The 23756-nt window shown below is 33.8% G+C and overlaps 2 protein-coding genes across 4 annotated transcripts in view; one reads left to right on the top strand and one right to left on the bottom strand.

Moving 5' to 3' along the window:
- sals (sarcomere length short) overlaps positions 1 to 18730 on the bottom strand; it is a 64794-nt gene extending 46064 nt beyond the window's left edge. Inside the window, exon 1 of the mRNA XM_085950622.1 lies at positions 18557 to 18730. The gene's annotated coding sequence lies outside the window, so the exon portion shown is untranslated. The remainder of the gene's footprint in view (positions 1 to 18556) is intronic.
- LOC147069478 (trichoplein keratin filament-binding protein-like) overlaps positions 1 to 23756 on the top strand; it is a 168308-nt gene that overhangs the window by 51477 nt on the left and 93075 nt on the right. The gene's annotated exons all lie outside the window — the stretch shown is intronic.

The following is a 23756-nucleotide window of genomic DNA, read 5'->3' as shown; positions in this document are numbered from 1 at the left end:
TGCGCGTACTAACAATATTTAAATAAATAATATTACTTCGAGAATGAGTCGTATGTAATGGATTCTGCTGACACTGCTTGGTTCTCACGGAACCATCGATTGCCACAAAAGTATTGTAATATTACCCTAATTAAGAACCGGTTTCAGGATCACTCCAACATGTTTATTATAACGTACTAGCACTTGCCAATAATTTAATAAACTATTTTTTTATTCAACGAATAATAATTCCTGCCGACTTTTTTCTAGTGGTTATAGTATTTTCTCAGAAGCGTTTTCAAATTATGCATGTTCAATTAATATAATATAGTTTTTTCGAAACCAAAGTTTTCCATGAAAACATCCGTAATTATAACCTACCCACATCGTAAATTAATTGGTTTCCTCGGAACACACTGCATTTAATATGCTGTAAAATATTATATTGGCACCCGATGCGTCAGTTTGTATGAAACCACTCTGTTAGAAGTAATACCAATTAAATATATACGATACAAATTGTGGTTGACTTCAAATTTTTGGCTCATTCAATATGTTTTTTTTTTTTATTTTATTCTTTGTTTTCATTTTTTTGAAGTGCGCATTATTTTGCCTAGTGTAAAATGTGTAGACTATCGCTTCGTTAATATGTATAATTAATCCTAATTTTATTTATGTTTTACGTTAAAAAAAAAAACTAGAATTATCATCTTTTAGAACAGGGGGGGGGGGCAAACTGCGCATGTGGCCCGCCGGGTATTTTTTTGCGGCCCGCCACATTAGTTGTACTACTGATTACGAATAACTTTTTTATAATTTTTAAAAAAAATATTGACAATAGAATACATCTGCAGTGTGACAATGATTTAAGAGAATTGCATCGTCGTGAAGAAATCTCCAAATTTTACAATTCGACCAACTTAAAGATTATGCAAGAAAAATGTTCGTTATTTTTGGATCAACCTATATAATATGTGAACAAACATTTTCGATCATGAACCTCAATAAAAATTCTTTACGGTCAAATATCTCCGATGCCCATTTACAAGCAGTTTTGAGAAAATCAACTAAAAAATTAACACTTAAATGTAGGTACAACAGTTTCATTCTTCTCATTAATTTTTTTGTAATGTTTATTTTTCGTGATAATAAATAGTGTATATCTAAAATTGGTATTTTACTAGCGGCCCGCCGCTCATTTTGAATTCTTCAATTTGGCCCTCCATCCAAAAAGTTTGCCCCCCCCCCCTGTTTTAGAAGAAAAAATTAACGTTCTTTTGGATGTAGCTTAGTTCTGCAACATAGATTTATTATTTCCGATCCTACACCATACTTATTTACACCTTGCCGTGAATCTGTCACAAATGAATTGTAATGTAGTAGCTGCAGTGCAAGAATCTGTCATATTATTATGACTATTATGACAGTATCCTATCATTAGTTTTACTTCACGACCTGATTAAAATAAACGACTCCTTTATTTGCGTCAGTTTATTTGTCAAAATTAAAATTTGGTTTGCGTGTATGTTGTCTCTCACCTTATCCCTTTTAATACGTCTTATTCCTGTCTCACTTACTCTTACACATTTACATATTATGTTTTCTCTCATGCGTTACGGATAATGAATATATGATTATTTTCGATTATGTGTGTTGTAAATTCCGACACATTGTTATTATCCCCTACCTCCTACCCAGCTGTAACTAGGTAATGTTATCAGCTGTTGCCCTTTCTAAAATAAATAAAGTTTTTTTTTCTATTTACTATTAAGCTAAAAGGTGTCTTGACGCGTTCACGTCTTTTTTTTCTTTTCATGTTTTAACACAATAATAGTGATGTGCAACCAATGAAATTGATATGGACGAAACATCTGGAAAAAAAATGACACTCACTTTTTTGTCGGGTCTGCCGAATGGCATAATCTGGCCTAACGCCATTACAATAAAGGTGACATTGCTATAAATTCCCGATGCTTTTTGTCGGGTCTGCCGAATGGCATAATTCATATTTGAATATCAATATCGTTCGCTCAAATGAACATTGACACTAGAAACACTGTTCTAACGCCAGAAAGGCGATATTGATATAAATTCCCGATGCGTGATATCGCATAATGGAATTTATCTCGTGACGTCTACCTATACATGTGCGAATGTCGTTATGTGCGAATTTACTTGCTAGCTACTGTACTGAGTGCGTTGTCCATTAATAATGTCATTGCGTGCAACCATCACAGACACGCTCAGGTTTATTGAGAAAATCACATTATATATATTCTGTGACCACACCTTGAATCGACCTCGGTGTCCTCGTGTGTGAAGCCAGTGCTTTACGCAGTTGACTACGAAGGTTGCTTTATTTATTCATATCTGCAAGATAATTATATTGTTTAGTAGGTATAATTAAAAAAAATGCTTTTTAACGGATTATCTTACGGTATTATGTTGCATAATTTTAACAGAATTATGTAATGTAGTACAAACGTCGTATAATACAGAGCCTTGGAGCAGACCCTTTTTGAGTTGCTCCGCTCCGGCACCTAATACTTGCTCCAGCCCCGCTCCAGGGTCTACTCCGCTCCGGGTTAAAAGTTTTAGTATATATACAAATCTAATATATAAAAATTAATATTTGTGTGTTTGTTTGTTCGTATTTAATGCGCGGCCATACCGTTCATCCGATTGCGATAAAACTTTGTAAACTTATTGCTTGCACTTGCGGGAAGAGTATAGGCTATACTACTATATAAAAATGAATGTCTGTCTGTCTGTATGTCTGTCTGTCTGTGTGTCTGTCCCGTATGCGTTCCTATACCATTCATCCGATTGCAATGAAATTTTGGTAAGTGGTTGTATGCACACCCATAAAGGTTTCTGAATTAGAAAAATCATCATCTTCTTCTTCTTCTTCATTATATTTTCTTTTATTCGTATGGTTCCTATACCATTCATCCGATTGCAATGAAATTTTGGTAAGTGGTTGTATGCACACCCATAAAGGTTTCTGAATTAGAAAAATCATCATCTTCTTCTTCTTCTTCATTCTATCTTCTTTTATTCGTATGGTTCCTATACCATTCATCCGATTGCAATGAAATTTTGGCAAGTGGTTGTATGCACACCCATGAAGGTTTCTAAATTAGAAAAATCATCATCTTCTTCTTCTTCTTCATTCTATCTTCTTTTATTCGTATGGTCCCTATACCATTCATCCAATTGCGATGAAACCTTCATCAGTTGTTGTGGTAACACCCGCAATGGTTTTTGAATTAGTACAACCATCTTCTTCTTCTTCTTCTTCTTCTTCTTCTTCTTCTTCTTCTTCTATTCTATATTCTTCTATTCGTATGCGTTCCTATTCCATTCATCCGATTGCAATAAAATTTTCGTCAGTAATTATGCCAACACCCGCAAAGGTTTCTGAATTAGTACAACTATCTTCTTCTTCTTCTTCATTCTATCTTCTTTTATTCGTATGGTCCCTATACCATTCATCCGATTGCGATGAAACCTTCATCAGTTGTTGTGGTAACACCCGCAATGGTTTTTGAATTAGTACAACCATCTTCTTCTTCTTCTTCTTCTTCTATTCTATATTCTTCTATTCGTATGCGTTCCTATTCCATTCATCCGATTGCAATAAAATTGTCGTCAGTAATTGTGCCAACACCCGCAAAGGTTTCTGAATTAGTACAACTATCTTCTTCTTCTTCTTCTTCTTCATTCTATCTTCTTTTATTCGTATGGTCCCTATACCATTCATCCGATTGCAATGAAACCTTCATCAGTTGTTGTGGTAACACCCGCAATGGTTTTTTAATTAGTACAACCATCTTCTTCTTCTTCTTCTTCTATTCTATATTCTTCTATTCGTATGCGTTCCTATTTCATTCATCCGATTGCAATAAAATTTTCGTTAGTAATTGTGCCTACACCCGCGAAGGTTTCTGAATTAGTACAACCATCTTCTTCTTCTTCTTCTTCATTCTATCTTCTTTTATTCGTATGGTCCCTATACCATTTATCCGATTGCGATGAAACCTTCGTCAGTTGTTGTGGTAACACCCGCAATGGTTTTTGAATTAGTACAACTATCTTCTTCTTCTTCTTCTTCTATTCTATATTCTTCTATTCGTATGCGTTTCTATTCCATTCATCCGATTGCAACAAATTTTTCGTCAGTAATTATGCCAACACCCGCGAAGGTTTCTGAATTGGTACAACCATCTTCTTCTTCTATTCTATCTTCTATTCGTATGCGTTCCTATACCATTCATCCGATTGCAATGAAATTTTGATCAACTGTTGTGCTCACGCCGCAAAGGTCTCTGAATTGTTACAACTATTTTCTTTTTCTTCTATTCTATCTTCTTCTATTTGTATGCGTTCTTATACCATTCATCCGATTGCGATGAAATTTTGACCAGTTGTTGTGAGCACGCCCGCGAAGAGTTCTGAATTAGTACAACCATCTTCTTCTTCTTCTATTCGTATGCGTTCCTATACCATTCATCCGATTGCAATGAAACTTTGGTGAGTTGTTGTGCCCTTGCCCGCAAAGGTTTCTGAATTACTACAATCATCTTTTTCTTCTTCTATTTGTATGCGTTCTTATGCCATTCATCCGATTGTGATGAAATTTTGACCAGTTGTTGTGCGCAAGCCCGCGAAGGTTTTTAAATTAGTACAACCATCTTCTTCTTCTTCTATTCGTATGCGTTCCTATACCATTAATCCGATTGCAATGAAACTTTGGTGAGTTGTCATGCGCATGCCCACGAAGGTTTCTGAATTAGAAAATCATCTTCTTCTACTATTCGTATGCGTTCCTATACCATTCATTCGATTGCGATGAAACTTTTGTCAGTTGTGTGCGGTTTCTAAATTATTATTATATAACATACAAAGTTTGTTGTTTGTTTGTTCCATCCAATTTTGATTTTTTTTTTATTACATATTTATAACATTAATAACGTTTTCATATTTTGGATTCGATTTTAATTTAGTATTCTTATGTTTGACCTTTACTCCTATTATAATTATTTTCATATTGCCATATTGTATTACACAGATATTTTAATATTAAAGAAATAATAACCTCTTATTATTTTTCAAATATCTAAGATAAATATAACCACGAAGCGACCCCGTGCGAAGCCGGGTACTTCAGCTAGTATATATATAAAAGTTTAAAATTTAGTATATATAAAAGGTGTTAATATATATACAAATGCTAAACATTTTAAAAATAAGGTGTTTTGAAATATCGTTTATTATTCGTACTTTTCATTATTAATTCTGTTAAAACAAAATTCGTCAGCAAATCGTCTTTCATTATCTGCCTCTTCTTTCAAAAAAGTGAGATTATTCATCACTCGACAGTGTTGGCGTATTTCAAATAATTCCAGTGTTGCAAAGTGTCAAATAATATAATATTTTCATTCGATTTTAGGACGAAAATTGATTAATAAAAAAACATCCGGATCAGTGGAGCACTACACATTTTCGGTGCTCCGACGCAGCTCCTGCTCCGGGTAAAACCCTATTGTTCCGTGCTTCTGCTCCGAGCTGCGCTCCAACGCTCTGGTATAATATCGACTACCTCATGGAATAACACACCAATTCAAATTAGTGTGTTTTAAGTTTTTTGAGCTATTGTTGCATAGAAAAAAATACCACACCAGCCAATTTTTTTTTGGATTTTTTTCTCGATAATCACCCAAAATACTGTTTAAAATAATACTCGTAAGTAGAGTTATGATTATATAACATTTTGTGTAAAATCTTAAATAACATGGAATAATAATCCACCTGTAGTTAGTATCACAAGTTATTGTTATTAATTTTTATGTGACACTGAATATGACACTATGCCGAGTTGGTGTGATATTACTCGGAAAAAATATACATGCTCCATACACAAATCATTTTAGTGTATCATTTAACTATGATTTCACCGTGGAATATGACACTAATTCAACTTTCACCTTCAAATCTCGCCTTTATCAACATAGAACAACACTGTATTAAAAAATCATTATCCTTTGTAATGAATCGCACCTACTTTTATTATCGCAAATTGCTTTTGTGACAGTAAAGTTGTATTATTTTTGTTGTTGTGAAAAAGTGACTAATTTTAATATTACTATTAATACTATCGACCGATGTTAGGTACTTGATGGAATTTGAATTTAAATTCTACTGGATTTAAGTTATGTACTATTCAATTTAGTTAATATGTCTCCAACTAGATCTCGGCGAATATTACAATTAGCTCAAGAGACTAATAAAATAAAGGATGGAAACAATAAAGGTAAATAATATGTAGCTTTAATAATCTCCTACTTCAGACAACACATTTTTAGGTTATAATTATAAATGATTCAACCGTAAATATTCTGTCGGTACTATTGGCTCCTACAGGATTTTCAATGTTTATAATATTCTGTGTTTCGTAGTATAAACTATAACGTCTTCCTATCATTAGTAAGCATCGTATAAATGCATATTTGCACCATTAGATTCTAATTTACAACCTACATTAATTATTCTTCTTGTATTGATTCCATGACGACTTGTGTAAAGTAGGTAAGGTAATACTTGCCTATTTTTGCATATGTATTGACAATACTTTTTACTATACTTTTATGATAAATACGGTAGTCAAAAAAGTTGAAAAGAATCATTGCATGTCTGGATGAAAATTGCATAGACCACGATGATAACCAGGTTGATTTTACCCCATCTGAAGACTCCGAATACATATCAAATTCCAATAATACTTCTTGTGATCCTAAATTATCAGGGTTTAGCTGTTCTTCCAGTGGGCTAAATATGACACAAACATTTAGAGGGGATTTGGGAATGATTGATGATTTGATCGAATAAATTACAAAATCTCTAGCAGATCTTACACAGCATGAAATATATGGCTCTACTTCAGAACATAATACTATTAAACTTCTGTTTGAGTACTTTGCCACCTTTAGACACAACTGCACTTGTAGACATTACATCACTAGACATGACGTTGTCCTTACCTAGTGCATAATATGTACAGAGTATTTCAACCATTGACACACCTGAATCGAGAAAAAGAAGAGAACTGTAATTTTAAAGACTTGTGGAAAAGGAAGAAAGTCAAAAAAGTATTCAATTCGGATGGAGAATATTTTAATGAATATTAGAATATTTGAATACCATGGAAGCACCGTGTAAAAATTCTTGCCTATTCAAATGTGCTTCAAAAATGAGTGAATCCGAACGTCAAGTTAGTTTTGATTCATTTTGGATGATTGGCAATCATGAGAGACAATGTGATTATATCTTATATAAGTCAGTGCATATGAAAACTCAAAAACTACCAGCTTCAAGACGTACAAAAGCACTTATTTATAATTTGCCATACAATGACGAAATAATAAAAGTGTGTAAAAATATGTTCTTACAAACGCTTTCATTTTCAAATATGTGCGTGGTGAGTGCTTTTAAAAAGAGTCAGACTTGCTATTGGATAGTCGAGGCAGGCACAACAACCGTTCTCATGCACTCAATGAAGCAACAAAAAATAGTGTAATTGAACATATTAATAATATCATTCCGTAAAGTGAAGTATAAGTCTTTCATTATAAGAGAAAATATGCCATATACAATCTCATTGTCTATGATATTGTTAGCAAGGATGACTATTGTTATCTTTAGCATCTACAAACAGCTAAGCGTGGTGCGATAGAAATAAGTAGCTGCATAGAAGTATACGTCTTATAAGTAATATTTGTACATATTTTAAATCTAATTTTAAGAATACAGTTGTATGTTAGTTGATAGTTTTCCCACACTTAATATAAAAGAAGATTTATTTACATAACGTTCCATGTAGGTACCTATTTAGTTGACAATGCTGCAATGCAAACGTAATTTACGTAAAATATATAGGTAACTAACTATCCTATCATTTTTTTTAATATATACTATCAATCATTATTATGTTGACTGAAATATTCATTTAGTACCTTTTGCAATTATCTTACTATAATAATATGTTCTGTAAAACAATTACCTGAAACTGACTGAATGGTTAAAATACAGTTTATTGCGATAAAATAATGTTGAATTAAAAAATCTCTTCATATTCCATCAGAATATCTAAAAATATTTTTGGTTTAATCAAATATCATCGAGAAAAAAAACACTAAGAGCACATAGTATGTCACTCCTCGTAAAATTCAAAACAAAAATCACTCTAAGTCGAGATAATTAAGATTATCGTCCAGAATTAGCATGGAAAAAAACTCCATCTCAAGTTACGTGGTACTTTTTTTTATGAAAAAAATAATAATTGCGTGGAAAAACACACTAAGTATAGATATATACACCCTCTAAAAAATATAAACGGAAAAAATCACACCAAATCTAGATGTAATATTTTAGTTGTCAAACTTACCGTGGAAAAACACATTTAGGGTGTTATTTCCTAAAGTAATATCATGCAAAAGTTGATAGTTTGCTTAAATGATTCGCTATTTAAAGATATAAATTATAATTTAAATAATATTTGCACACAATAAACGGCTTATGCTACACATTTTTTTGAATGGTTTTTTTGCTCTCCTGAAAAGTTGATAATTTAGAGTTAGTGTGTTATTCCATGAGGTAGTCGATATGTTGTTTTACTTTAGTGTTTCCCCAAACGCCTCAAAATTAAGGTTGTGTTATTTTCAAAAGTTGCCCTAAAGCCAAATCAGCAAAGTTTCGACTCACCAAATGATCATTCGGTTTAAATTCTTATATTAACTGTGTTTTATACTCCTTCAAATGCAAATCTTTATAAAGAATATTCCATTTAGTGCCATAAGAAAGTCCAAGTTCTTGTGAACGACGTGTAATCGATTGTTCTGGATACACAACATCGATATTTTCGGCAGTACGTTTACGGTTTTTGACTGGTTGGATTCTTAACATCACAAACATAATCGATCCCAATAATTAAATTACGAATAGTAAGTACTGTAGGTCGATTATTTAGACAATAAGTTTCACGTACGTAATGCCCGCGACGTATCTCGAATGATTCATTATTGTTGTAATACATTTTAACAAGGGCGGCTCTCGTGGTGCAGTGCGTAAGGCGCTTGCCTTCCACCCGAGAGTTCTTGGGTTCGATTCTCGGTCAGGACACACAATATTTATGTGTTTGTCTCAAAGCCTGGGTGATTGTTCAAAAATTACTAACAACCACCTTGTACGAAAAAGCAAGGACATGGTTATTGATAATTCTAAAAAAAAAAAATATATATTTTAACAATTTGTGTGCGCTGAAAAACTGTGTATCTTTCTAATTAACTATTTCTCTTATTCAACGAATAATTCAAAAGGTTTAAAGAATGTACCATTCTAATTATTGAACATACTTACATAATTTTGAAAAACGGAGAAATCCACGACGTCGGTTAGTAATTGAAGGTATCTACTTTGATTAAATAAACAAAAACCGGTTGCCAAAGTAGCTTGATTTAGAAGAACGCTGATGAGTGGGTATTAAAAAGGCCAATAGTTAAAATTTGTCGCAATTAGTACGTCGCCTTGTAGCATAGAGGTAATAGAGGTAATGCGCGGACGGGGCATAAACCCAGGAGATGTAGGGTTCGATTCCCTGTCGGTGGTTTACTTTTTTCAAAAAGATTTTTTCTATTGGTTATAATATATTTTCTCAGAAAGTGTTTTTCAAAATTATATATGTGTATCTTTCCATGATGATTTACCAAACAATACTGAACACAAATGTCAATTTTGGTGGGAATCAGAAAAAAATGGCTGCTATTAAGTTTTAAAAATCTATAGTACTAATTTGATAACCATATTATTATATGTTTGACAATAGTATTACGGTGATAACCCTGTTTTTCATCCAAATAAAATTTACATATTATGGAAACATTACGTAATATTTTAAAATTTTCCACTTATTAGATTATATACGTTACGACAGATAAACATTTTGATTCAAACATTTTCCAAAAAGAAAAATAACAACTGTTGTGCGGAGCGTCTCCTCCCACGCGACTTCGCCATTGCTATTGCTATCATCACAGGAGTTTTTTTTTCTTTCTTTTTCTGGACGCCATTTATTAATAATGCGAATTTCCGCGGCGTAAGACCATTCATTTCTTCCGTTACATAAACATCCCGAAGTCGTGTTTATGGCCGATGACTATTTATTTTTGCGTAACACTGTTGAGAAGCGTTGGTTTCGAGACGTTGTTTTATAATATTGATCATTAGCCATAGATTTATAGTACAGTACAGATCAGTGTTGCTACCCTTTTGTCACCGAATTCCGTACCAATTTCGGCATAAATTATAGTAATGTTCTGTTTATTCATGGAACCGTAACACGTATGCCTTCATCAGACAAGTTTCAGCCGTACACCAGGCCAAACCAGATTTTTTTACGTGGATTCATGCCTAGCCGGTTCTAGTGTTTTTTTATTTTAATTTGAAACGTTTTCCTACTTATTTATCTTTTTACTATCGCCATATATTATATTTTTAGTACACTTTATTATTAAATTGTTGCATGAAAATTATTTACTTTTAAATTTATGTGGACGTCATGGTGTGGTGGACGATGAAGTCGAGATTTGGTGGTGCCTCCGATGGATGGAGGAGCGAGTTTTATTTGCAGCGTAATGCGTCAATTGCATTGAGCTACTTTACGAGCTGTTTGTTGCCGAATTTACAATCTGCCTGTAAAGTCGCCCAGTGTCATCATCGAACAAGCTAACAAGCATATTGTAAACAATCTACCGAGAAAAGTTGAAAGCCGGTCAACTTTACACGCTACAGGCCGGCGTGTGTGCCTACTGCGTCTGCGCAGTAGAGCCCTCCCGGTAAAAAACGAACTACGTTATGTCAAAATAGTCGCTAGCTTGTTGGCTTCTCAGCGAATGGAAAGTTTTGTGTGTCATCATCACAATCGCAGTAGCTGAATCGCCTGCTTTTAAATTCGCCAACAAACAGCTCGTAAAGTAGCTCAATGTAATTGACGCATAAACAGTCGTTACAAGAGTATGTTACAGTAGTTATGTTACAATACTTCTTATGATACTGTTCCGAGGTCCGATTTTCGGTAGAATGAGATGTTATGTGGAGCGATATAGATACTGAGATACTAACAGACCGGGAACGTATATTCGAGTGATATGTCCAATGAATTATGATCCGGTATTTATTAACGTACTCACAATCAAAATAATATCTTGAAAAGAATATTTAGGAAATAATTATTATAATTTAGTCAGCTACTATATGGAGTTTGCGTCATCGGATATAGCTATGTGGTAAAATGGATATCGCGAAAATAATGATTCCAGTAAGCCATTTACTGAGTTTGCCATAATTGGACACTACGGGAAATGAATGTTAAAGAATTTGTAATTGCGGTAATGAATTTAATACCGCCGACCAATCTGTTTATCCCCATATTTACATTTTTTAACTTGGGAGTAAATCTACTCTATATTCCTGTAAGTATATGCATTTGGTTCAGTCGTGTCCTCAGCCCCTCAATTATTATCGTCTTTGATACGTGCCACATTCCTTGATTTTGAGTTGCATTCGGTGCGCGACGTCGGGTCGTTCATAATATAAACCCGGTCATTTTTATTGGACGCGTATCAAGAGCTATTTTGAAAATCCGCAAAACACACATTATAAATTAATTTTAGAACTGTCGTAACGGAAAGGTGGCATCGAGATCTCTCTAAGAATGGGCGCACTATACTTTGTTTTTTGGCGGAAGTATTTGTTTGATACTATTAAGTACTTAGTAAATAACATTAGATTATTGTACTAGGTCAGCGGTGGCGAACCTATAGCATATGAGACAGTGGCGAAGGGTGGAGGTAGGCTGTTAAGATCCACCATAAATAGTTCACATTAAACTTTGTCAGTCATACGTATTAGTTTTCAATGAAATAAGAATAAAATTTACAGATGGTGTTGTTAGTTTTTAAATTTCAATTAAACCCTGCGAACACCAAGCCATAAAATATAATAGTCAAAAAATACTCGTCTATCTAGAAAATATCGAAAAATATACAATTAAATCATACATAACTTTTGATATTTTATAGATAGAATAATAGGTATTTGTTTTCTAGTATAGTTTGGTTTAGGCAGGGCTTTATGAATTTAAAAAATGAGCCAACAATATGTATCCTTAATCCAACGAAAACAAATAAGTATGAATGGAAAAGTATGCACAATTTTGTCGCATTGGCCAAAATACACCAAAACTATTATGGTTTGGTTTAGGCAGGGTTTAATTGATTTCTAAAAACAAACCTACACCAACTATAAATTGTAGTCTTATTTCAATAAAAACAAATATGTATGTCTAACAAAGTGTAATGTGCACTATTTATGGTGGATCTTAACAGCCTACCTCCACCCTTTGCCACTGATATGAGATTATTTTGCATGGCATGCGTTTGAAGAGAAAAAAGCACTATAAAACAATAAATGACAGATCGCATTGTATCTTTGAGCTTGGACATGCTACCCGACCAGAGTTGCCGGATGTCCCTATTTGAGCGGGATTGTCCCGTGTCACCGCCATCTTTAGATTAATAAAGCCTGAGCATAACTTTTTGCACAAGCAACGAGTAGTCCACTTTTCAGTTGTCAAAATCAGATACCATTTTGCTTGACATATTGATTCGCCCTTTCTCGTTACAAATTGAATTATAAAAAAATCTCAAATCGAATATATTAACTATCAGTGCTAGTTATAAATAATATACATTCCTGTTATTCATCAGCTGTCAAAGTCAGACTAGTCCTCACACAAAAACTGGTGGTAATATCGATTTCCATAAAATATGTAGCATTGATCTATGCATTACATTTGTTGAAGGTGTGTTAATGCTAGTGTGTTGCATTTATCATGTAACTCATCAATCCAAATCAAACTGTTCCCTATGTGAACACAACAGACGCGTCAGTATGAGCACTCTATAGAACAATGACATATCATCCATAGACAATAACGGGAGGGGTGGAAAAAGTAAGACCAGTCGTTGTGAATGTATCGGCTTTCTACTTGTTCAACAGACAAATCCCGACTCCTGCATTGCCTCTGAAAATGCCGACTTACCAAATCTTATTAGCTTCATTTTTTGCAATATTTTAAATTCATTTTCTTTTCGTCATTTTTTTGTGCATTTTCTCTCCTCGGAACTTTTCATTAGAGTAAAATCAGTAAACTCAGTCAGAGCTCACTTAGAGCGTGGCGACCTCGATTCCCAAGACTTGGGTATCTGCTCCTGAGACATTACCAGGCGTAGACAACTGAACGGATGCTTCACATCAAAACGTAGTGCCTCGTGATACGCTCGATTAAGACCGAGTGTGGTCCGGGGCGGGTTTGGTTTGGAGGGCGTGTTTGTGTTGTAAAAAAAATAACAGGCAAATACTCTTCAAGAATAAGTTTTACGTTTAATGTAAATATATAATTGCATAAGTCGGTCCTTGGTTTTATGCGTCACATATAATATTATCGCACTAATCCCATCAGGCGGCGGGGGACGCCGCGCCGCGAACTTCTAATTTTGATCGATTCGATGAAATAATCTTCATTTTAACTTTAAAAACAATTTTCTATATAAAAAAAAACAAACATATTTCACCAGAAATCATGCTCTCAACGAGTCCGTCATAATACGAAATGGGTAATATTTTTCGATTAATTTATTATAATGGATTAGATATAGGTACCCAGTAGTTGAGTCTTTCAATTATGAATGTATTGATAATGACTTAACTATTAACATAACGAACGATACTCTAACATTGACACCTCTTATCTGACATTCAGTATCTTTTCGACACGGGGGAGTTAAAACATTAAATGAAATTAAATAAAAACAAATAATTACAAGATAAAAAGAACTTTTTATGTACAACCTTTTTAAATTTTCCGTTGAATTATTATGCTCAATATGCTCAAACTTTTAACAAACTTTTAACAAACAAATATAGAATACTGAAATGTCATTTTGACATTTCATTTTGATTTCCATAGTAACGCACGTATATATTAATAATTTGGTTGCTAGGACCACCCCCTTAGCAACCAATTATAGTCTTTTACTTTTTACGGATTTTTCTGAAATAACTTTCCATACAAAACAGAATTAACTGAAAATGAATTCAATTCTGCTCAGGAAGCTAACGTTTGTTACGCCATGGTATACGGATGCATAACGGGTATGAGGAGGGAAAAGCGAGAACACAAAATACATACTCAATATGTACCAGTAGCTGACATGCCAAAAATCATTGCTGTAGTTATACCTAATTGACATACTTTTACTGTGGTAGTTAACAGTTATCTTAACTCATATTTTAATTGGAATATTTAATCGGACCTGATCTCAATAATCGAACGGCGGAATAATAATATATGTGTGGTTTTGTATTTTTTTTCATACAGATAAAAAACACTTTAGGCCCGTTTCAGACGGGACACCGGTGTCGCGCTCGTATATATTAAGGAGTCCTTTGTATTTCGTTTATGAACGCCCCGAGCTAATGAGTCAAATCGTGTCCGGTACACTTTTCCGTCGGCCGCTACATTCTCAAGCCGCCGATACACATGTTTTTGTGACCGCAGCCAGTTTTATGTTCTAATTTATATCGCGAAATTATGCGTTGACTCATTAGCTCTGGGCGTTCATAAACATAATACAAAGGCCCCTTTATTCGAATACAAATGCCTCCTTATTAGATATATACGAGCGCGACACCGGTGTCCCGTCTGAAACGGGGGTAAAATGGCCGTAATGGATATAAGAGATTTTTTGAACTGCAATTTATTGATAATTATCATTTTAAATAATCAACAGGTATTTAAAAACATTAAACATATTTTTTTTATTCATCGGCAGCAAGTATCAACTACTTACTGGTGATCTCCACATATATTGTACCAGCAGTGACGAGAGCTGGAGGTAGGCTGTTAAGATGCGACATACCTTTTCATACTTATTTGTTTTCACTGAACTAATAATACAAATAATTTTAATACTTTCGACCGTAGGTACTTGATGGAATTTGAATTAAAATTCTAATGGATTCAAGCTCTGTACTATTCCATTTAAGTCGTTTTTTGCGACCCGGGTTTCGCCTTTCGCCTATTATAATAATATGCTGTCCAGTGTATTGTTATTAATAAGAGAGGGTTTTTACTAATTAGGTTTTTTACTTCAGCTATTCATAATTTGTTTATTGTATTTTTTGTTGTAATTTCTGACTAAATAGGTAGGTAATGGAGTTTTTACCTACTTTATTGTATCGATTTACTATATAAGGTAGAGTTAAGGGTGTTCGTTGTCAGTGTGTATTTGCCTTTGGTGAGTGTACACGACGCCTGAAGATGCCGAAAGGCGAAACCCGGGTCGCAAAAAACGACTTAAATGGAATAGTACAGAGCTTGAATCCATTAGAATTTAAATACAAATAATTGCTGATAGTGCTGGCTAATTTTTAAATCCAATTAAACCATGCTTTAACCAAACTATAATAGTTTAGGTAGGTATGCTATGGGCGTTCGGACAAAAATAGTGTACCCTTTTTCAGTCATACTATTTTTTTTGTTGAATTTAGAATACATTTAAGTACCTACTACAAATTGTGTGGGTTAGTAAACCAAAACAAAATAGTTACCGAATATTCTTCTATCTATTAAATATTTAAAATTATGAATTATTTAATGGCGTAATTTTAGATTTTTTATAGATAGACGAATATATTTTTACTATTATTTATTATAGCTTGGTTTACGTAAGGTTTAATTAAATTAAAAATTATTACAAGATAGGAAGAACTTTTTATATACTTACAACGTTTTTAAATTTTCGGTTGAATTATTATGCTCAAACTTCTACTTGATACGAAGTAAATAAAAAACAAACAAACAAACAAATATAGAATACTGAAATGTCATTTTGATTTCCATAGTAACGCACGTATATATTAATAATTTAGTTGCTAGGATCACCCACTTAGCAACCAATAATAGTTGATTGGATTACGGATTTCTTCCGAAATAACTTTTCATACAAAACATAATTAACTGAAAATGAATTCAATTCTGCTTAAAGATGGCTAAAAGAATTAAAAGAATGCATTGGCATCGCGTTCTGATATATTCTAAAAGTTTCAAATGGCTAGCTAGTCGGGAAGTTAGTTAAAAATCGATTGCAAGATTTGTACTGGACAAACAACCACCGGACAAACAAGAATACGAGCTAATAAAAACGTTGTAATAAAATATGTATGACTGACAAAGTTTAGTGTGCACTATTTATTTCGGATTTTAACAGCCTACCTTCATCCTTCGCCACTGTGTACCAGTAGTTCAAACCACTTATAAAAAGAAAAAATAAAGCTCTAAAAATGTTTAACTACACACATTTTAACTATTGAATAGTAGAAAGTAGTGCAAGAATGCGTTTTGAATGCTTGATATAATAAAATATTTCCCTTAATTGATAAGCATTTTACCCCTAGGCAAAAAAAAATGTTTTTTTGTTTCGAATTTACTTGCTATATGACAGTAGTTATAGGTTGTGATAATTGTCACTCATTTTAAATGCATAATAAGTTTATTAAATGATTTTTAATTCACAAGTGTCAACTACCGACGCGTTTTTTCTAAAATATATCATACGTATACATTTTTCACCCATACAACGTATTATTAACACATTCTTATTTGATGCGACTTATCTTATTAAAACCATGCAAGGGTTTGTTGTTTTCCATTTATTCGCCCCGGTAAAGAATTTGTAGGCAAAACATACGCATTTACTGCATCTGAATACATACACATAAAATCCTAATTTCTCCCGATTTGTTTTCTAAAAAAATGACAACACTGAGAAATCCTTTACACGCGACTATAGCGACTTCCTGTTATCGCCGAGATCTTGTTGTCAGACAGTATGAGGCGTCCATTTCCAAAAACCGATAGTCTTACATATCATCGAAATCTGGTAAAAGATACACATGTACGTTTTCTATATCTGTGGTAAGATGGCAAAACATAAGTCAGTTTTTTGTTTTTTTTTTTGAAAATTGAGTTCTACAGACCCGTATCAAAGATATCTACGAGATATCAAAATATGGTATTAATATGTCTTATAATTTGGGAGGAATAAGTTGAATCAATATGTGATTTGTTCATTGTTTGAATATTTTTCAAAGTTTAAAATTGCTCACCTGAACAATTTAGAAAAACGGACATATCATGTTTTGCCATCTTATCACAGATATTAAGTATGTATATAATTTATATTACAGGGATACGCAATTTGAAGTTTTAAACATCTACAAAAATCAGTAAGTATCGCTCTTTAGTAGGTAGAGTTTAGTTTTATTATAAGTACACACAAAATGTTCCATAATATTGAGTTTTTTTTTATTATTTTAATTTAAAGTTACAATAAAATTGCCGTACTTATTAGATATTATCGCATTTTTGAAATTAATTATTATTTTATTACGGTGCAGATTATTTTTGCGTCTCTTTTATCTGTATTTAGGTATTTGTTTAATACTAAAGAAAGACACTTTTACGGAATGATTTTGACAGACTAAAAATTTGTAGCCATTCTATTTTTCTTATACTTTGTTAATATTAGAATACGGCAATGGTAAATTCACACAATATGACAAAGCTTGCTAATTTACCTAATTGCTGATATGTACAATTTAATTTGCTGATATTATTTCGAATAAATAGAAAGAAATCGTCATAATTTGAAAATACGCCACAATTGAAAATAGAAACTAGCGTTAAATTCAACTACTTACGCTTGAAACACAAGAACGTCGTTTACCACACATATTTTGTAGTCTTATTGGCTTTTAAAAATATACAAAAATCAAATTGAATTATCAATTTCTTATACTGAAATTGTATGAGGGGAAAACAGATCTTTTATATATATTGCGTTGTAAAAATGTTGTGTATTTATTGAAAATGTCCCTTATGATGTAAAGTTATGAAAAAGCATGAAAAATATAATATAACTTTCTAATGTCTTTCCGGCAAGTATTGACAGTGAGACAAAACGTTTGTTATTGTTGACCTTAAATAAAGTCTTTGATGAATGCGTACAACCAATCCCGGAGAAACGACTACTACAATATGTTCACTGTGGTCATTAAAAAACATGTAGGTAGTAAAAATGTTGGATAAATACCTATTACTTTTACAATATACATATAACATATATAGATAAACACACATTTTCCACATTCATATTATTAGCAGTTACCTAATAATATATTCTTAAATATACGAGCCGAAAATTGCAAAAAAATACTATCATTATAAAATAACCATACGTAGAATAATAGGGTAAAGAAAGTGTCGATGCGATTTTAGAATATTTGCAGTAATAAGTAACCTGAGTTATATATAATTATACGTGCATATTTTGACAATAAGTATATTGTATGGTTATGTATGTAAGTACGTTAAATCAATGTGAATTTGTTTATAACTTACTATATTACAAAACTAATCACAGTAGTTGATCAATAATCCAAAGCCGGTTTTGCCTGCTTTTCACTTAAAAGAACTTCACTATAATACGACACTAAACTAAAGCTCCAACTTGGTGTAGAGATGCGAAAGCTTTTTGTATCAATATTCGAAGCTTATGACGCGCTTTTTTGTACTGAATCTGTCCGGGCATCGGTGGTTTGGCGTCGGCCGCTCTGGAATTCCCCCCCTACTCGGGCGTCGCGCGGATATTTCTGGCGTCGGTTTGCGTCGGCTGGAGGGACGCCGCAGCGAGAATTCTTCGGCGATCTGTATGGAAATTCCGTATTTTCACGAATGAAGCCAACGGTATTACAATTAGGGATTCCAATCCCGGGATCCCGAACTATTTTCGATACCTATGAATCCCGGGATTGGTAAACATAAGCCCGAAACTTTCGGGATTGATTTTTTTTATCAATTTTTATGGATAACAAAATAAAAACGAAAATATAACAGAAAAAATACTTTTAATAACAAATAACTACATCAGAAATAAACTGAGTATGAATGAAGTTTGATTTATTACCCATGTGTTAGTTGCCAAGTCATTTTATTTTTTCACATAAATTAATACAAATGAGAAAGATTGGAAAAAAACAATGCTTCGCACTTTTAACAAAGTAATTCCACCATGATCTCATACGTTTTACGGCAGTTTCATATTTGGCTGACTAATTAGATCTATGAAGCGGAAAGTCCATACACCATGATTTACTTAACTATTTTAAATCTCGCTAACCCAAGTCTTTACTATCAGAAACACCAATTTCATATTATAATATATCTAAACACTAAACACAATATTGATTTTACGAAATTTTATAAATGAAAATCGTTCAGATTTTTTAAATAGTTTAACATAAATTAAAAATTCCACATAATATGTACGATGCAGGTAACATCCGTAAAGTGAATTTGAGAAATAGAATAAATAAATCAAGAAACATTCAGTTAAACGTTTTAGCCATTTACACCTAAGTTGTCTTCTTTTTGTAGAAAGTAAACCATTACGCACTACCAGAAAATAATATTCTGGAGATTACTTCGGGCATATTATTCAGAATAATGTTTTAAATACTTAAATCTTTATTTTTTTTCAACACAATATGTTATTTTTATTTTAATCAAAATTGTATTTTATTTGTTATCTTTTCATAAATAAATAAAACTGTTTTACTTTCACATTATTATTTATATTACAATATTATTTACTCTATTAAACCTATGTATTTCCAAGATTGAACGTAAACAATATTAACAATAAATGTCTTAAATAGTATTAATTATACTAGATTTATTTTTGACCGATTTTATCAATGTTATTTGTATATATAAAAATTTAATATTGGAAAAAAATGCCAATCCCGGGATTGTCAAATTGTAATCCCGAAATCCCGGGGTAAAAATTTTGGCTCGGGATTGGATTCCCTAATTACAATGTCTCCCTCGTCAATATTCGGCTGCTGACATATTGGTGTATCTGCCTAATAAACATATTACAATTTAAAAGGTGTCGCGCAGTTTTGCATAGTGGTGGTTGATTTTTAAAAATTTAAAACTAGATAAGCGCTACTTGACACTATGATTATTGGTTTTTTCTTCACATATTAAATGTATCATCATCAGCCTAAATCTATCCACGGCTGGAAGAAGGCGGCACACCTATCGTTTTTTTCCAGACCTATTCAACCGTCGCACTGGACTAGCCAGTTCCTCACCGGCCATCGCACTTCGCCGCCAAGCTTCATGGGTTTCGCTTAATCGAAGATGGGCTGGGTTGTACCTGCGGGCATGACCAACAAGACGCTGAACACGTCCTCTGGGATTGCCCGTTTATGGAATCCGAACGAGCGGAGCTGTTTGCCAGGGTCCGTCCTCACACGGGCCCAATTAGCCACGCGGACCTGATTGCAACAGAGGTAAATTTTGCGGCATTTGAAAAATTTTCAGTGTCGTATGGGGGGCGGAATAATCCCAACTCCTCCGTAGAATCAGACTAAAATCTTGAGCATCAGTACGCGGGTACACAGGGCACATCACGCTGGCGGCCAGCAGAGCTGGACCTCACTTTCTCACTTTTCTAGAGTCAGTCTTAAGCACCGAGGTGCATGGTTGCAAATAATCGGTCCCGCGCGGCTCCGTTCGGGACGAAATGTGAGCAATTAAATATTCATTATTCAGCGCTGTGGAAGGCGGCCGTGCATAATCCACGGCTGTACAGACACGGCAGGTGGAGGAGGGTGTATTGCTGGACGAAGGCCGCTTCAAGCTGCTTCTACTTCTCTCGGTCGTGTGTGTTGCGTTGCCACGTACTTCCGCAGAACTTTATCATTTCATCGATCCAGCGGCCTCTAGGTCTACCTTGCGGACGTTTTGTACCTCTTGGATACCACTGGATGACTAAATTTGTCCAACGACTGTCTCTTCTTCGAGCTATGTGTCCGGCCCATCTCCATTTGAGGCTTTTAATGAACTCTATTACATCGCAAACCCTTGTCTGCTTCCTTATCCACTCATTCCTCTTTTTGTCATTTCGCGTATTGCCCAGCATGCACCTCTCCATGCCACGTTGTGCTACTCTATGTTTATGGATCTTTCTTTTACTTAGGGTCCATGTTTCACACTCATATGTGATTACGGGAAGCACACACTGGTTGAACACTTTGCGCTTTAGGCACAGTGGAATGTCACTTTTGAAGACATTATTCAGGCAGCCAAAAGCACTCCAGCCTAGCTTTACTCTGCGAACAATTTCATCAAATATACATCATCTATAGACACTTGTTGTCCCAGATAGATATAGTTTTTCACCTTTTGGAGATGAGTGCCATTGATGAGGATCCTTTTAAATGTATACATACTACTAATACAATTAAAGTGTGTCTGTCAGTAGCGAAGGGTGGACGTAGGTCGTTAAGATCCGCCATAAATAGTGCACATTAAATTTTGTTTCTATTTTCAACTGGAGCAATCTTGCGCTGATTTTATCAGTTCAGTCATCATTGATTCAGTCTCGCTTTCTTGATGATGTCGTTTCATATGGAGGTTGCACACCTGGACTAATATTGATGAAACTTGCGCAACTTACACCTAGACTGCATTGTTGGTACGAGCTTTTCGTATGATCTCACCTCGATCGTCGATATCTCAAAATAAACTTCTCGTAAACTTGCAACAATATGAGGTGAGGCGCGGGTTGCGAATCGCGCGCATAGAAATAGAGCAATTCAAAATACGAATCAGTATATTTCTTTATTGTGTATATCTGTATAATATTTTTTACGTAGACTTTCACAGTATTACTAATATGTAGGTATACTTACGAGGAATTTTCTTATAGCGCACAAAAATCAGACGTCCCTGCACTGCCCACATTTTAGTATCGACGTAGTAAAATATTTGACTTTCGTCATCTCGTGAAGTAGATCTACGGCATATTTTTTTTTACATTTCCATCTGGAAACCGACCACTAAGAATCGATAGAACGATTAACAAATGACATGGGTGGCGTCGCGTCCTTAGGAAAAGACTAGCGGAGTAAATCGGCGCCCCGTTACCTTCTGCGGGCTTGTACCTTTTCACTAGATTAAGATGTGCGTTACTTGACACGCAATTCGGCATTAACCATTTAATTTTGTGTAAGTATTCTGTTCGTTGTATTATACAAAACACACATCATATTAATATCTCAATGTTAAATGAAACGTTATTGAAACATGAAAACTTCATGGATTTGGTATCTACACATATGTTTATATGCACGTATGTGTGTTTATAATATGTATTAAAGTATATATGTGTGGGTGACTGCTGACACCTGTCGTAATAATTTTTCTTATAGGCGTGTCATAATAATACGAATAACACATCTCAAAAGCATATTGCCCTCGAAATCTTTGCCAGGCGTTAAGTCAAAAATTTTCCATTGATTATGTTATGATTATAACATAACATATTTTCGTGTAAAGTGAATCATTTATATTCAATTTTAGATTACAAATTCCGCGAATATACCAGTATGTGTTAGGATAAGTGGTGCAGACATTGGAATTGATTTACGTTACATTGTATATATATATAGTGCCAGAGCTCTAATAGGTACTATCGATATCTCGATTGACCAACTTCCCGAAAACCAAGTTGCCATAATCCAAAATTTAATAAAGAAAGGAATTGTCTTAGATCCTTAAGGCTATACATCAGCTGAGGCATGGTCTCTAAAAAGATCGTGACTAAGCGATGCGCGGATTGTGCAAATGACACGAGCCGAACAAAATATAATTTGTCATAAAAATTCAACATGCGTCCTTTTTATGTTATGTTTATTATTATATTCGTAATAATAATAGTAAGTATATTCATTGAAATGTTTTCTTTTTCAAGTACATGCGGAACGTTATTTAGTCATCACGATTTAAGAATATATTCCTCCGACGCCATCACAAAACAAATTGACGTGCAAACAGGTCGACTATCGCTCTCCGAATGGCAACGCGGCCGAAATTTCGTTCCACATACAGTTGAAAATTATTTGCTGTTTCACTTATGTACGCTCTTAAAATAATAGGGAACATTTAGGAAAGCGTGAACAATACTTGTTGGAATGTTTCAGTAGACAGTCTGACCATTTAGATCAGTGGTCCCCAACCCCCGGTCCGTGGAACATTAAATTAATTCCATAGTTTTGGATATCAGTGGAAGATGAATATCCATCTTTAAATTGTAAAGCTAGAAATTTATTAATGTAATTTTCAACATCATAGTTATGTCAATCTGTACAATATATGATTAAAAAAAATATTACGTAAAAAACCATTTTTATTTCAGTATTAGTGGTCCGCGATTTTTTTTTTACTTTTGTTACCGGTCCGCAGGTATAAAAAGGTTGGGTAACACTGATTTAGATGACTTCTCTAGATAATTATTAACCGTGGAAATCATACTTTTACATACGAGAGACATTTTCCTTGGTAGTGGTAAACAATGATGATGGGGATTAGGTATCTACCAACTTTATAGGAGGACTTAAATTAAATAACAAAAAATTTGAGTAATCCTAACACCGGTTAGTAATTATTGGTAATTATAATACTTTGATTTAAAATACAAATGCCGATTGCCAATGAGTAACGTTTCAGATAGTATCTAATTATAAAATCA

Source organism: Rhyacophila brunnea, unplaced genomic scaffold, assembly GCF_057557595.1.
Source record: "Rhyacophila brunnea isolate RB1 unplaced genomic scaffold, BYU_Rbru_1.0 scaffold_23, whole genome shotgun sequence".
In the NCBI taxonomy this organism is placed as follows: domain Eukaryota; kingdom Metazoa; phylum Arthropoda; class Insecta; order Trichoptera; family Rhyacophilidae; genus Rhyacophila; species Rhyacophila brunnea.
The sequence above is the reverse complement of the archived record's forward strand: the minus strand, read 5'-3'. Positions and strand labels throughout refer to the sequence as shown.